The 14,354-nt window shown below is 47.4% G+C and overlaps 1 pseudogene; it reads right to left on the bottom strand.

Moving 5' to 3' along the window:
- Positions 1-965: 965 nt before the first annotated feature.
- On the bottom strand, positions 966-11,209 carry LOC132571808 (tripartite motif-containing protein 10-like; annotated as a pseudogene).
- Between the last annotated feature and the right edge of the window lie 3,145 nt (positions 11,210-14,354).

The following is a 14,354-nucleotide window of genomic DNA, read 5'->3' as shown; positions in this document are numbered from 1 at the left end:
AATTTATGGCGGCAGCTAGGAGAATTCGTGAGGATTATGTAAAGAAGGGGTCTAGAACTGACTGTTTTTTGAATATTTCCAAGCTTGTATTTTATCTTTTCTTAAATGCCTGAGTACTTTGTATACCATCACAAATGCTACTGAAACTGATATAAATACAGAGACCATTCATAATGTTGCCAAATTTTGTTCCCATGCAATCAACTTGCATTTTATGGTTCTTACAAGTTAATGTCGAGGTAACAGATTGTATTTTTAACCAGTGTATTCTAGTTAATATTTTTCTGGAGCTGTATAATTTTTAAATTTTTTATTATATGCACTATATTTATTAAGCTAGAAGATGTTTGACCACTATTGTATTATCTGTCATATCTCATCATTCATACTAATGTCCTATATTTTATTTTCGCATTTATTTTTTAAATATCTTACGTTTCACCTATTTAGGTCCATCTTGGTTTTTACAATTTTTATGTGGTTGTTGTTGGCCTGCATTGTGCTGTGTATTTGGTCATGGACCGTAATAAAGCAAACTGAAACTGAGTAACCGAAACATGCAGGGCCTCTTCTTCCTTCCTCTGTAGGCTCTGTGACGGAACCGGCCCGATTCTGCCTTCAGACCCGGTCCTGTCAGCTCCCTATTGAGTCGCCAACTCCTGGAGGGAGCTATTTCTCCTCCTGCCCCTTGGGCTCGCTGCCACCACCTGCTCAGTCTAGGGGTTCAGATTGAGAGGAACAGGACTCCCAATCCCCCTCTCCAGCTATGAGGCTAGGCCTCAAGGTCCTCTGCCACCCTGCACTTGGGTTTCACAGAGACCTCAGCACTTCTTTGGGGCACCCCTGGAGGATTGGCACCTTATCCAACTGCATGCCTTCCCCCTTCCCCGGGGCCCCCTTCTCAACACAGCGGGGTCTAGAGCGGTTGGGGATCTATGTGGTACAGAGATTGACTGCCAGCATTCAAACAGTAAAAATATATTTATTTAAAAGAGAAAAAGAAAAGAAAAGAAGAACAAAACAAAAACAGTTGCATTTAAAAAGTTAGCACAGCACAGCACCCGTACAGCAAACAGCATGACAAACAAAATGTGGTTTTAAACGCGTCCTCCTGTCCCTGGTCTAAACACGCCCTGCCTTTTTGGATGACTTACTTGGTCTGACTGCCTGGGGGCCTTTTCTCTTGAATAGGCCGCATGCACAGGCAGGAGCCCCCACACTGGCAACCTCTTCCTTCGAGCTGCAGCTGAGAACTGAAAACTCTTCCTCCAAACTCACATGCAGAGAACAAAAGAACTTCCTGTCTCTCTAGGAGACTTTCCCCCTAGCGTTGTTGGTTTGGCTCTGGAAGGGAGGGGGGAGTGAGGAGAAGGCTAGGCCCAAGCCTGCTTCGCAGTTTCATGTTTTCCCTCCCAATGAAGCTCCAACCTGGATTAAAATGGCGTTTCTCCACAGGCTCTGTAGCAATTCCTCTCTTGTGCTTGAGGAGAACGAAGGCTGGAGAGATGGCCGGGGGGGGGGGGGTCTGTTCAGAGCTCTCCTGCATCTTGTACAATGGGAAAGGCATTACTGTCAGTTTAAGAAGATACGAAGGGGGGGAAAGGAATGTTGGGAAATGGAGGGGGAAATGTCTCCATTTTACCCGTCAGTTTGGTGGCTGGAGACAGGAGTGGGGTTGCCAGCTTCCAGGTGGGGCCTGGAGATCTCCCACTTTTACAACTGATCTCCAGCTGGCAGAGATCAGTCCCCCTGGAGAAAATGGCTGCTTTGGACCATGGACGCTATGGGACTGTACCATGCTGAGTCCCCTCCCCTCCCCAAACCCCGCCCTCTCCCAGATCTACCTCCCAAAGTTTCCAGGTGTTTTCCAACACAGACCTGGCAAACCTATACAGGAGAGGTCTTTACAGGTATGGAGAAATAATATTCCCGATGGTCCTGGTGTCAAGAAAAAGTCCTATGAAGATATTTTGAGGCGGCCTTTTTTATGCACCCTAAAGAAGGGCAGGAGGGTCTCTCCATGGAAGGAGGCTCCAGAGAACTCGTAGAGAAGGGCTGCTCGGTCAGCATCAAAAAAGGCCACTCGACCCCCAGCATAGTTCAGGCACACTCGGATCCTCTTCAGCTCCCCACTCACAGTCAGGGGAGGGTGAGCTTTTATACCAACCCTGTGCATCCCTCCCCACTTCCCCACAGCCCACATCCCTTCCTCAGGAATAAAAGTGAGTTCTCCCTTCCTCCTCACAGACTTTCTGGCCACCCCCACAGCCCAGCTTTCCTCACTTCCCACAAGGATTTCCCAGAAATGGCGGCCTCCTGTGAATCCCTCACAGCCCAGCACAGCATTATAGTTCTCAAATCTCTCCGGACTGGTGGGCAGAGTTTGAGCTTTTTCTCCCATTTGCACGCTTTTCTGACCCTCAGACAGGATGAGCCATGGATGGGCCGTGTCTGGATCCAGAGTCACATTTGCTGTTGAGGGAAAATGAGGAGACAAGAAGTGAAACGGCATCAGCTGGGGGATTTCACCCACTGGCCTGTTCGGCTTCCTTCTCCTGCCAGTCATGGCCTCCTCCCACCTCTGCCACCCTCTCCTTGGTCATCAGGCTCTCCTGCCTGCTCCTGCCCTTCTAAAAGGCAGAGCTGTCTTCCCACATGCTTCAGAAGGCAGACAATGTGCACAACAAGCACCCACAGGGACACAATCTATTTCCTCCCGTATCCCATCCTGAAAAGAGAACTATGAAGAAGAGAAAAAAAAACAATGGCAATTTCAGTCATAGGCTTCTTTGGTTAGAAATCGCACACAAGAACAGAAGATTTGTCTCCCTTATCATGAATCTTCCTTCTTGCTGGTCCTGGGGTAGGGCAGTCTCTACTTCTGGGAGAAGCTCATTCCTGGAGACCGGGAGAGTCCAGAACCTTGCAATTCTGGGAGGGGACGGGCTTCGCTCCCAGGCCCCAGTCTGGCCCCGAAGCAGCACAACTCCCTCTCCAAATGATCAAACATGAAATCAGACCTCCAATAAAATGGTCCAAAAAAACCTCCAACCGACCACACAGAGAACAGGGTGAAGAACTCAAAAGAGACGCCCACCAGTTCAGGAAACTGAAATTGAGGCAAAGAAGCCCCATAGAGTCAATACAGCACACCTACTCTGGCTCAAGTGCCTTCTGAGAAAGGGAATTCACCCCCTTGGATGGGAAGAGACTGCCCTACTCTAGGACCACTGACAAGGGAGATGCACAGTGAGACAACTCTTCCATTCTCCAGTGGTCCGGGGTGGGGAAGTCTCCACATCTGGCACATAAGACAGCAGCATGCCTCAGAGAGGGGAAGAATCTCAGACTCTAGCCTGAAAAGGTATGCTCCAGGACCATTTTCTTCCAAAAGCAGTCCCAGCTGAGCCCATTTTGTCAATCCTGTAATGCCTGGTGAATGAGTGGAACAATTTCCAGGCTGCAGCCCTACAGACCACCTCTAAGGAAAAATAATAATAATATTTTATTTATATCCCGCCCTCCCTGCCGAGGCAGGCTCAGGGCGGCTAACAACATGTCCATATAGTAATTTATACAAAACTTTAAAATCAACATTAGGGAAGGACCAGATAATGCTGAGGTTTCTGCCCCTCTGAGGGAGTGGGCTGTAACACCCAAAGGGGGATCCAGTCCCCTGGACTTATATGCCGGGAAAATGCAGCCTCTGACCCATCTGCTAGTGGTGGATGTGGAGACCTTACGGCTTAAGGAACATTCCCTAAAAGGGAATCAAATCTATTGGAAACAAACAATTAAAAGCCTCCAAAAGTGAGGGAAAGAAATGCTCACCATAGGACAGGGTCAGGGATATAGTGGCCACAGAGGCTGGGAAAATCTGGATTCTCCCACCCACATAGCAGCTGCCCAAACTTCACTGCAATCCTTTCCAAAACTCCAGTGGAAACTTGGTTTAAGTAAGCTGGGAAAACCCAGAAGGTGCCTGAATGCAATGGAGAAGCGGCGGAAAACCTGCTACACATTGAACAAGGGCAGAGCTAGAATTGACAGAAATATCCTTGGTACTTAATTCAAATTGCTCCCACCCCCAACTGCTACAAAAATTAATGCCTGTTCTGGTATCCGCAGTGGAAATTTTAAAAGAATTGCAATATTACCAGTTAGAACTTCTTCTGGACTGGAGTTACCAACATGGAGCTATTGAACATCAGGCATGATCTACCCTGGGCTGGCAAACCTGATGCCCCACCTTTGGCAGGAGAATAGAGAGACTTTTCTTATGGAACTCAGTCAACCTGTTGTCCAGCAACCATTCTCCCATCATTTAAATATGGCGGCAGGTTTCATCCCCTCAACCTTTTCTTTCACCCTTACCAACATCCTCAGAACAAGAAGGAACTGGCTGTGGCAGGGAGCATAAGATTCTGAGGAACGAAACAAGAGCATTCAGTTGTGTTATCTCTGAGAACACCAAGTGGGAGAACACAAATTGTTAGGTGAAGCTTTTTAGTTTAGAAATAATTGATCAGTTTATGAAGAAAAATGTACCTTTCTGCGGATGAAGTCCAGAATCCAGAGTGTCTGAGGAAGCAAAGGAATGGAAAGTGAGCAGCAGGCCCTTCTTGTGACAAAAATACCAGCTAATAATACTGTTTTCTTTTGGGGAGGGGAGGGGCATGATACAGCCCAATGTTGTCAAACTGCAGAAGCTAAGCTGAGTACTTGGATCGACCAAAGAAGACGCTGCAGAGGAAGAAAACAGCAAACACTGGTCTTTATCAGCTCTTGGTGGGGGTTGCCAGAAGTCATTTGTGACTTGATGGCACACAGGTACATATCTCTTCTGAGTTACAGCTTCAGGGTCAAGTAGAGACTATCTTGGGGGTGGGGGATTGTGTACAAATATTCAGATTTGTGTTCACAAGTGACTGGAGTTGAGATTCATGTCATAGAAAGTATGCTAAGGACTGCAGCCAAGGGTCCAAATTGGCTAAATTTAGGATGCTTCTAGACAGAGGCTCCGCAGCACATACTGAGCTGAGTTACACTCTTCAGACTCACTGATTTCAATGGGCTTCGAAGGGTATGACTCTACTTTAAAACCAGTCTGTCCCTTTGAGACCATTCCGTGGGCTCTGCTACGACATATTCAAACAAACACAAACATCCAATCAAAGGGATCAGTTTTGAGAAGTCTGATTTGGTCACAGACACATTGCAGAGAGAAGGGGGGGTGGTGTCCCTGAGACTGATCCAGCGGCTGTTTCATTAAAAATAGATGCCCTAAAGAGCAGCCTCCCTCCCTGTCATTTTAGGTGCTTGTTTCACCATCTACCTCACCAAGAGCCCTTGCGTGGCTGCAGTAATGATTAGAGATCAACAACATAATATAATTTCGAGAAGTCCATGTAATGCAATTCTGAGCTGAAGTTATGGCAGAATTTTGATCAGAAAACTTTCCATGGTGAACTAAAATGGCCTTCTGAACTGATACATAAACTCCCCAGATTCCATAGCCAGCCTGGAACATACTAAAACACATCTGGCCCACTCTAATGTCCAGTCTGAAACTCCAGCAGTGTTTCTTCATTACCTTTGAGTTGCTTCTTGATGCCCTCCAAAAGGAAATTTAAATCTGAGAAGTCCCAGATGTGCCACTTCAGTGCAAGTGGAATAGCCACTGGATTCTCAAACGACTCCTTGTCTTCATACCTGGAGAAAATCCCATTAGGGTACCATCCATCCCATTCAGAATCTCCCTCCCTCCCCTCCGCCCCAAGTGGGTCAGAGAAGCAGAGGAAGGAACTGGCAGAAAGCCAAGAGAAACAGGCTGATGCTGAAAGCACTGGAAGGTGGGCGGGCCCTTGAAGAGGAACGCACAGCTCCTGCTTTCTTAAGAACTGGCTACACTAACCCTATTGGTTACTGTGACCAGAACTACTCAGTACTCATTACATTTATTATAATAAAGACAGGTAAATCAAAGATTACGTATCATAGACAGACACACAAAAGGGTAAAGTCCTTTCTCTGAAAAAATTCCTAAATGATGGTCCAGATTCCAGTGTGGACTTCAATACCATGAGGTAAGTTGCAATTTCTTGAATCTCATGAAAGGTATCATTAGGATGCTCTGTATTCTCAGTGCTGGGGGGGGGGCAACAGTGGGAGGGCTTCTAGTGTCCTGGCCCAACTGGTGGACCTTCTGATGGTACTTGGGTTTTTTGGCCGCTGAGTGACACAGAGTGTTGGATTGGATGGGCCATTGGCCTGATCCAACAGGGCTTCTCTTATGTTTTTATGTCTGGGACAGTGATGCTCTGTATTCTTGGTGGTTCTTTGGGGGGGGGGGCAAAGTGGGAGGGTTTCTAGTGTCCTGGCCCTACTGGTGAACTTTTTGATGGCACCTGGAGTTTTTGGCCACTGTGTGACACAGAGTGTTGGACTGGATGGGCCACTGGCCTGATCCAACATGGCTTCTCTTATGTTCTTATAGTCTTCACAAGCTGCCCAGTTCAATCCCAGGATTAAGAAGGTTAATGTTAAAGATCCACTTACCTCTGCAATGTGCTTCTGACATCCTAAAGAAAGAAGGCAGAGGGTGAGAAGAAGAGAGAGAGACCTTCAGAGTAGGGTGTGTTGTGTTCCCCTTGTGGACTTTCCCCCTTTTCTCTGCAGCCTTACAACATGGTTCAGCGATGAAAGGAAAGAGAGGAGAGAGGGTCTGTCTGGGCATAAGTGCCATCACATCTGCACAGACATGCTAGACAGACAGCAGTGCCCAGAACAGCTGTGTGGATGCTGTTCCTGTAACCATATGCCGTTGCCACTGCGTGTCGGTGTGCATTTTATATATAAGTGACATTCCCCACACCACACCGACCCTAGACATCCTCCTTTTAAAATGGGTTGTGAAAAGTCTTGCATGTGACCCTCCTTCCTGGTTGGTGGTGTTGTGAAAGAGTTTCCCAGCAACCATGGGGTTCCTCAGACTGTTGGTTGAAACACAAACACACTTTGGCTTCCAGTGGCTGCAGTCTAACAGGGAGGGGCAGGGGGCTGTGGGGGAATGTATTTCCAGGGAGTGTTGTTTTGCAGTCTGCCCCTGGCTGGAGGTGGAAAGGGACAGAGGGGAAAGTGGCCCTGGTGCAGAGCTGAAAACTTGCTAGCGACATAAACTGGGCTGGTTTGCTTTTGCTTTTCTGCTAAACAGAGGGGATTTGGAGCCATCCTTCTCCCCAAGGGGACTCTGCCTGTTTCTGCCACACTCTCACCTGCAGGAGATCACTGGCCGGCTGCTGGCATTTCTCCTCCATCTCCCGGATGAGGCTTTCCAGAGAAGAGAGCTCCTCAGAGATTCTGGCCAGTTGCCGATCCCTGTTTCTCACCACCTTTTTCTCCACCTCTTCCATCTGGGCCAGCAAAAAATTCTCTTGTTTCTCCAGAATTCTGTGCAGTTTCCTGAACTTGGCTACTGTCTCTTGTTTCTCTTCTTTGGTTTATTTCTGAGATGGAAAGAGAAGAAAAGCAGGCCAACGTCAGGAACACAGCTGGTCTCTGCAGTGGGAAGAGACCCTTGAGGAGGCTCCTATCCCGGAGGGGTTCTTTCAGCCACAGAGGATCCAGTCTGCAGCAGAAAACCCAGAAAGTAGAAGGGGCTTCTTGAGTCCATTTGTTCCCTCACTAAAACAGCCTCCACAGGTTGACTTCCCCAGTTCCCATCGGGGGATGAGACATGATGGTTGAGTAGAAACACCACAGGGGGCAAAAGTGCTCAGAAGCCCCCTCCCCTCGCTTGGTCTCTTAACCTTAACTGCAGCTTCCCTGGCTGCATTGTGGGCAAGAGAAATTTGTGGGGGGGCAGGAATGTACATACTACTGAATATCCCAAGTTTGCCCCCCCTAGAATCAGCAGTGGCTGAACCGCACTTTCAGTTGGCCTTAACCCAGCCCTGCATTAGACCCTCCTGAGGTCTCAGTCTCCCTCCCCAAATCTCCAGGAGTTTCCCAACCTGGATCTGGCAAACCTACCCCCCCATCCCCCACTGGTGGCCAGGGGAGACCCGGCAACCGTCCTTCTAAATTGAAAGTGGGGGCAGCCTCGTAGGTTGATTTTTCTGCTATTTAGACTTACGAGCAAGATTTGACTTTCCTTCTCCACATCTCCTTTATACACCACAATTCTCTTTCTCTCCTTCTTCAGAACCTCCAGACGGTTGCAGAATTGATCCTGGGGAGAGGGGGGATCACAGTTGAAATGTGTTCTTTTAAAGGTTTACTCCATGCTCTTCCCTCCTGGCCACCATTGCACATTTATTTAAATTCATATATATAACCATGTTAGTTAAAAAAAAATCAAATTCCAGCATGCTATTCCATCAGGAGAGCCTGTGTGCAGTAACACTTAAAGTGCTGGACTAAGATCTGGGAAATCCAGGTTTGAACCCCCAGTCCTGCCATGGAAGCTCGCTGGGTGACCTTGGGCTAGTCTCATGACTCTCAGCCTACCCCTGACCTGGTTAGTCCCAGGATAGCCTGATAAGCAGGGCCGACCTAGAGGCAGGCAGTGGCAGGCAAACCACCTCCCAACCTCTCTTGCCTTGAAAAGCTTACAGGGTGTCCATAAGCCAGCTATGACCTGACAGCAAAACAAACTTCTGTCACGCCACTCGTGTTCTGAGCAGGCACTTGGGTGGGCTTCTGATCTCCATTTTGAAACCCAAGACCTGACAATCTCAGACATTTACAAGACATTTTTGAGAGCTAGGAGTCTGCCTTTGTACTAATTTTAACTAGCTAGCCAAAGCATCACACATCTTTAAACAAATGAAGGGCCCAATGTAATACCCTTTCTGATGTGACTCATCATACTGGATGTTAAGAAGCACACTATGCCCAAAGAAGGTGCCCCCGTCCTTCACAGTTTCTAAAGGACTATGTCAGACCAGATCATCTCTGCAGTAGAAACTGAAGGGAGGGGCCACAATTCTGCAAGCCTAGTAGAACCAAAGCGATGTACAGAGTACCCAGCAGTACTAGTGCAATCAGAGTGCCCAGCAGAACCCAGTGCCATTGTGGCAATGCAAGCTGATGTCAAGCACAGAATCGCAGTCCAAGAAGGGGGGATGGAACCTCAGCAGCACTAGTGCAAATGTGCCCAGCAAACCCAGTGCCATTCATAATATCAGCATAAGTTTTCCACTACATTGCTCTTAAATACATTCTGTCGCCAAACAGGATAGGGATGAAAAGGTCTTGAGGTCAAGAAGTGAAAATAAAGGGGGAGGGGAACATGGAAAAATTAGGTGAAGGGAGATGGAAAACATGAATGAGAAGTGTGTGGAAAGGGGAGGGGGGTTGTTTATCTTACTGCATGTCATGGGCTCTGACAAGGGGACTGCCCAGGCAGAGCCGACAGGGTTAGCAGACCCAACGGAGCCGACAACTGAACCCTCTCACAACTTGATTGATTCATTGCCACTGCCCGCAGGGTTCTCAACACCTGGCTGTACAGCTGACGAGGACCAACAACAGGTAGACACACATCCCAGTTCACCACCTTGCCTTGCTCGAGTACGGGAAAGGCTCTGTCAGGACTTAGCGATCTGAAGGAAAGAGGCCAAACTGCGGGCAAGACGTTCACTCAGCCCAGAGTTTTAGCAAACGGCAGGCTGGCCCCGTTGCCTGCTAACTGGAAACAGCAGCAGCGGGCTATCTAAGCTCCTGCTTCGAGTTGCATGCTCTGTGGAAGCAACAAGTCCCTCCGGTGACTTGCGACTACTCCAGCTCCCGTTCCTTGGCTCTGTTCCTGCTCTGACTTCCCAGTTTCCTGACTTCTGGATTGTACGATCCTGCTTTCAGACTGCAATTCGGACTCAGCTACTGGTTCCTTCAACGCTCCTCTGGCTCTGACTTGGACTGGACTCGGACTTCCCCCTTGCCTGCTCTCCAGCGTGTGACACTGCAATACCAGAACTGCTGCTTTGCAAGATCTGGCTGAGCTGGGTGCAAGGAAAGGAAGAGCTAAAAACTAGGCTATTGGAGAAAATGAGCTGCAGGCTGGCTACACATGGGCCTCCACAGAGACCAATGCATCAAGAGGCCTCTCCTGTAAATACAGTGCCCTCATATTCTCACACACATGAGGCCAGACAGGCTGGCCATTTGTGGAAGGGAAGTACTCTATAGATTAAGTTTCTTTCTCTTCTTTTGACTGCAACCTGAATGTGGATCTACTTGAATAAATGTAAGTTTACTTTTTTTAACCATATACTTCTTGGGAGATGTATTTACTGCACTCTGCATCCCGTTCTATGTCTGGGCAAACTCTCCTACATTAACCAAATATCCCCATAATGAGTACCCCTAATATCTAGCAGTTGCCTTTTCCCTCGCTCCACCCATTTTTATTCATCCTTTGACTATTATTCCCTCCCTCTGCCTTTCCTCCTCTAAAACGTCAAACAAATCTTTGAGTCTTCTTGTCGCTATATCCTGTTGCTCTGCAAAGACTGGCATGGAAAAGTGTACCCTACTAAGCAGAGTAAATAATATATAACTTTGAGCAATAAAACCACCTTGATTAAACAGAAAAAGTGGGTTGGTCTTAATTTTGTTCTCAGTATGGCCCAAACACTCATCATAAAAAGGAGAAAAACCCACAATTGGTATCTTCAATCTCCTTACAGTCGGAAGCACCAGCACTGGAGGGAGAGCTCCTCTTCCGCTATGCTGGGAGGAAAGTGCATCTTCTCCAGAGAATGACGGAATTCCACCAGCAAGGATCCAGATGAGTTCCTACCTTGTATTTCTGAGCAGCCACTTCCAGGGGAACTATTGTGTGTCCTTTGTGTTCTGAGAGTCGCTCACAGACAACACACACCAATTTTTCATCCTGTTTGCAGAAGAAGTGGAGTTTTTCCTGGTGTCTCAAGCAAACACCTTTTCTTGAACTTTGTGGCACCAGTTTAATTTTTTCAACTAGGTTTGCCAGCTGCCAGTTTCGGCGGAAAGCCCCTTTCTGAAACTTGAATTTGCAGACAGGACACTCCAAGTCTCCCCGAGTCTCCCATTTCTCACAGTAGTCAGTGATGCAGGCCTGGCAGAAGCTGTGCCCACAGCCCAGGACCACGGGGTCCATAAGGAACTCCAGGCAGATGGGGCAGTTGGCCTCCTGCTCTATCTCTGTGGATGGTGGAGCTGAGGCCATGAGGGCTGGATTCTCAGTGGCTTGGGTGATAGGAAAGGCAGCAGCTTGTCAGATCTGTAAAAGGGCAGCATAAGAACAAGAACATAAGAGAAGCCATGTTGGATCAGGCCAATGGCCCCTCCAGTCCAACACTCTGTGTCACACAGTGGCAAAAAAACCAAACCCAGGTGCCATCAGGAGGTCCATCGGTGGGGCCAGAACACTAGAAAACCTCCCAACTGTTGTTCCCCCCAAGTACCAAGAATACAGAGCATCCCTGCCCCAGACAGAGAGTTCCAACAATACACTGTGGCTAATAGCCACTGATGGACCTCTGCTCCATATGTTTATCCAATTCCCTCTTCAAGCTATGTATGTTTGTAGCTGGCACTACCTCCTGTGGCAGTGAATTCCATGTGTTAATCACCCTTATAAGAACATAAGAGAACAGGAATGACCTAGAAAGAAGCCTTTGCATTTTAGTCTATTGCCATGTTGGGTTTGTTTTTAAATAGGTTTTATTGTTACTGCTGACACTATGTAAGTTGCCCACTGCCTAAAGAGTCTGAAAGTTGAGACCAGTGTTCCCTCTAAGCTGAGTGAGTGTGAGCTAGCTCACAGTTTTTCAGACCTCCGGCTCACACATTTTTCTCTTAGCTCAGAAAAAATGGTCCCAGAGCAAACCAATTTATGCAGTAGATAAATCAATTGCTCACAACTTTAACATCAGTAGCTTACAAAATTGAATATTTGCTCACAAGACTCCACAGCTGGTTGCATAAAAAGGTAAAGGTAGTCCCCTGGGTAAACACCAGTCGTTTTTGACTCTGGGGTGAATAGTATCACAACGTTTTCATGGCAAACTTTTTTAATGGGGTAGCTTGCAATTGCCTTCCCCAGTCATCTACACTCCCCCCACCCAGCAAGCTGGGAACTCATTTGACTGACCTCGGAAGGATGGAAGGCTGAGTCAACCTTGAGCCGGCTACCTGAACCAGCTTCCACCAGGATCGAACTCAGGGCATGAGCAGAACTTAAAACTTCAGTAGTGCAGCTTTACCGCTCTGCACCATGGGGCTGCTTTCCTGGTGGCAAACACATCTTTAAACAAATGAAGGGTCCATGTAATATCCTTTCTGATGTGACTCAGACTTCCTGGAACTTTATTCCCCGGGAGAGCCACCTGGCCACGCTTTCAGCTCATTTTTGCTGGCAGGTAAAGAACTTCCTGTGCCAAAGAGGTTTCCTACAACCAGAAACTGCTGGCTGCCAGGAGCCTTTTCAGAAGCAGGTAGACATTGCTGTGGATTTTAGCTATATCAAGATTTTAGTCTGTTTTTATTTATCACACAATGTTCTTTTAATTTAGCAACTTAAGGGTTGTTGTTTTTTAAATTAATACCTAAGCTGTTCATTAATGAAAAAAGAACATGCATCTTACAATATAGACAAAAACTTCCATGAAATCTAGCAGAAAACTCACAAAATCTATATCTCTACAAAAAATAAAATCTTAATGGCAGTTCAGCACTTCTTCCCTTGATTCTGTTGTAGGAAACAACCCATGCCAGCATCTTATTAAAGGAAACCACCATTGAATAAACCATTTCTGTACCTCTGTCTTCTTTACATAGTCTTCTTAAAGCATTCCTGTCTTGGCTATTACCATAATAAACCAAATTTTGCATAACTAGAACTCAAACTTGGCAGATTGCTGCTTCCAATTTTTAGCAAGGAGCATTCTGGCTGCCAGTGTGGAGTAGTGGTTATAAGTAGCACACTCTAATCTGGAGTACCGAGTTTGAGTCTCCACTACTCCTCCACATGAAGCTTGCTGGGTGACCTTGGGCTAGTCACAGCTCTCTCAGCCCCTCCCATCTCACAATATGTGCCTGTTCTGGGGAAACTAAGGGAAAAGTGATTGTAAGCAGCTTTGAGGCTCCTTTGGGTAAAGGAAAGTGGGGTATAAAAACAAACTCTTCTTGTTCATCTTTACAAGTAAATGCCACAGGGCATACTACTGGTTTTTAGGCAACACAGTGTGGCTAGTCTAACAAAACATTAGAAATTGCAATGGTTCTGGATCAACCGCTGCATACATTCCATTCTGAATATTTTCCCAACACTTTCTAGCAATGTGGCAGTCCTACCACATATAGGAAAGTGCCCGTTCTCATATCTTAGGCACATACCTGGCTTGACACAAGTTTTTGTTAATTCATTAGGATGCTATCCTCCAAGTGGGACCTGGGCTGCCTTGGAATGACAGCTCACCTCCAGCTACAGAGATCAGTTCCCCTGGAGAAAATGAGGTTCCTGTCCTCCCCAGGCTCCACCCCCAAATCTCTGGGAATTTCTTAACCTTGAGCTTGCATCCCCACCCCCACCCCTGCCAGTGACCTGGGAGAACCTGGCAATGCAATCTGAGGCATACTTGTGATGAAGCAGCAGGAGCATCTTATAGGACATTTATGGAAGCCTACGAGATGGTGGTGAAGGCTGCAAAGAAAGATTTCTCTGTGGCCTCCATTGCATCTGCAAGCTCTTGCCTGGCCCTGGAGAGCCAGTTTGGTGTAGTGGTTAAGTGCGCGGACTCTTATCTGGGAGAACCGGGTTTGATTTCCCACTCCTCCACTTGCACCTGCTGGAATGGCCTTGGGTCAGCCATAGCTCTGGCAGAGGTTGTCCTTGAAAGGGCAGCTTCTGTCAGAGTTCTCTCAGCCTCACCCACCTCACAGGGTGTCTGTTATGGGGGAGGAAGGTAAAGGAGATTGTGAGCCTCTCTGAGACTCTTCGGAGTGGAGGGCGGGATATAAATCCAATATCCTCTTCCTCTTCTTCTTCTTTTTTAGGACTATTTGCTCATTATCTAAATTGCCATGAGGCAAACAAAACAGTTGGGAATTGGCTATTGGCTGTGGGGCATCTGTGAGCTACTTTGCAGACAAAGTCACAGCGCTCTGCCAGGATCTCCCAACCACAATTCATATAGTAAAAGAACTTGAAGCCCTTTGCCTGTCTTCAGGTCCACTTTTGGACTGTTTCAGCCGACTCTCCCTGGAGGATGTCAGCAGGATCCTGGCAGCTGCAAGGCCTACTGCTTCTCTCCCTGACCTGTGCCCATCCTGGCTGGTCAAGGCCTGTGGGAATGGTGTTCCAGCCCCTA

The sequence above is a fragment of the Heteronotia binoei genome, chromosome 5 (assembly GCF_032191835.1).
Source record: "Heteronotia binoei isolate CCM8104 ecotype False Entrance Well chromosome 5, APGP_CSIRO_Hbin_v1, whole genome shotgun sequence".
NCBI lineage: Eukaryota > Metazoa > Chordata > Lepidosauria > Squamata > Gekkonidae > Heteronotia > Heteronotia binoei.
Note: the sequence above shows the minus strand (reverse complement) of the source record. Positions and strands in the feature narration are given on the sequence as shown.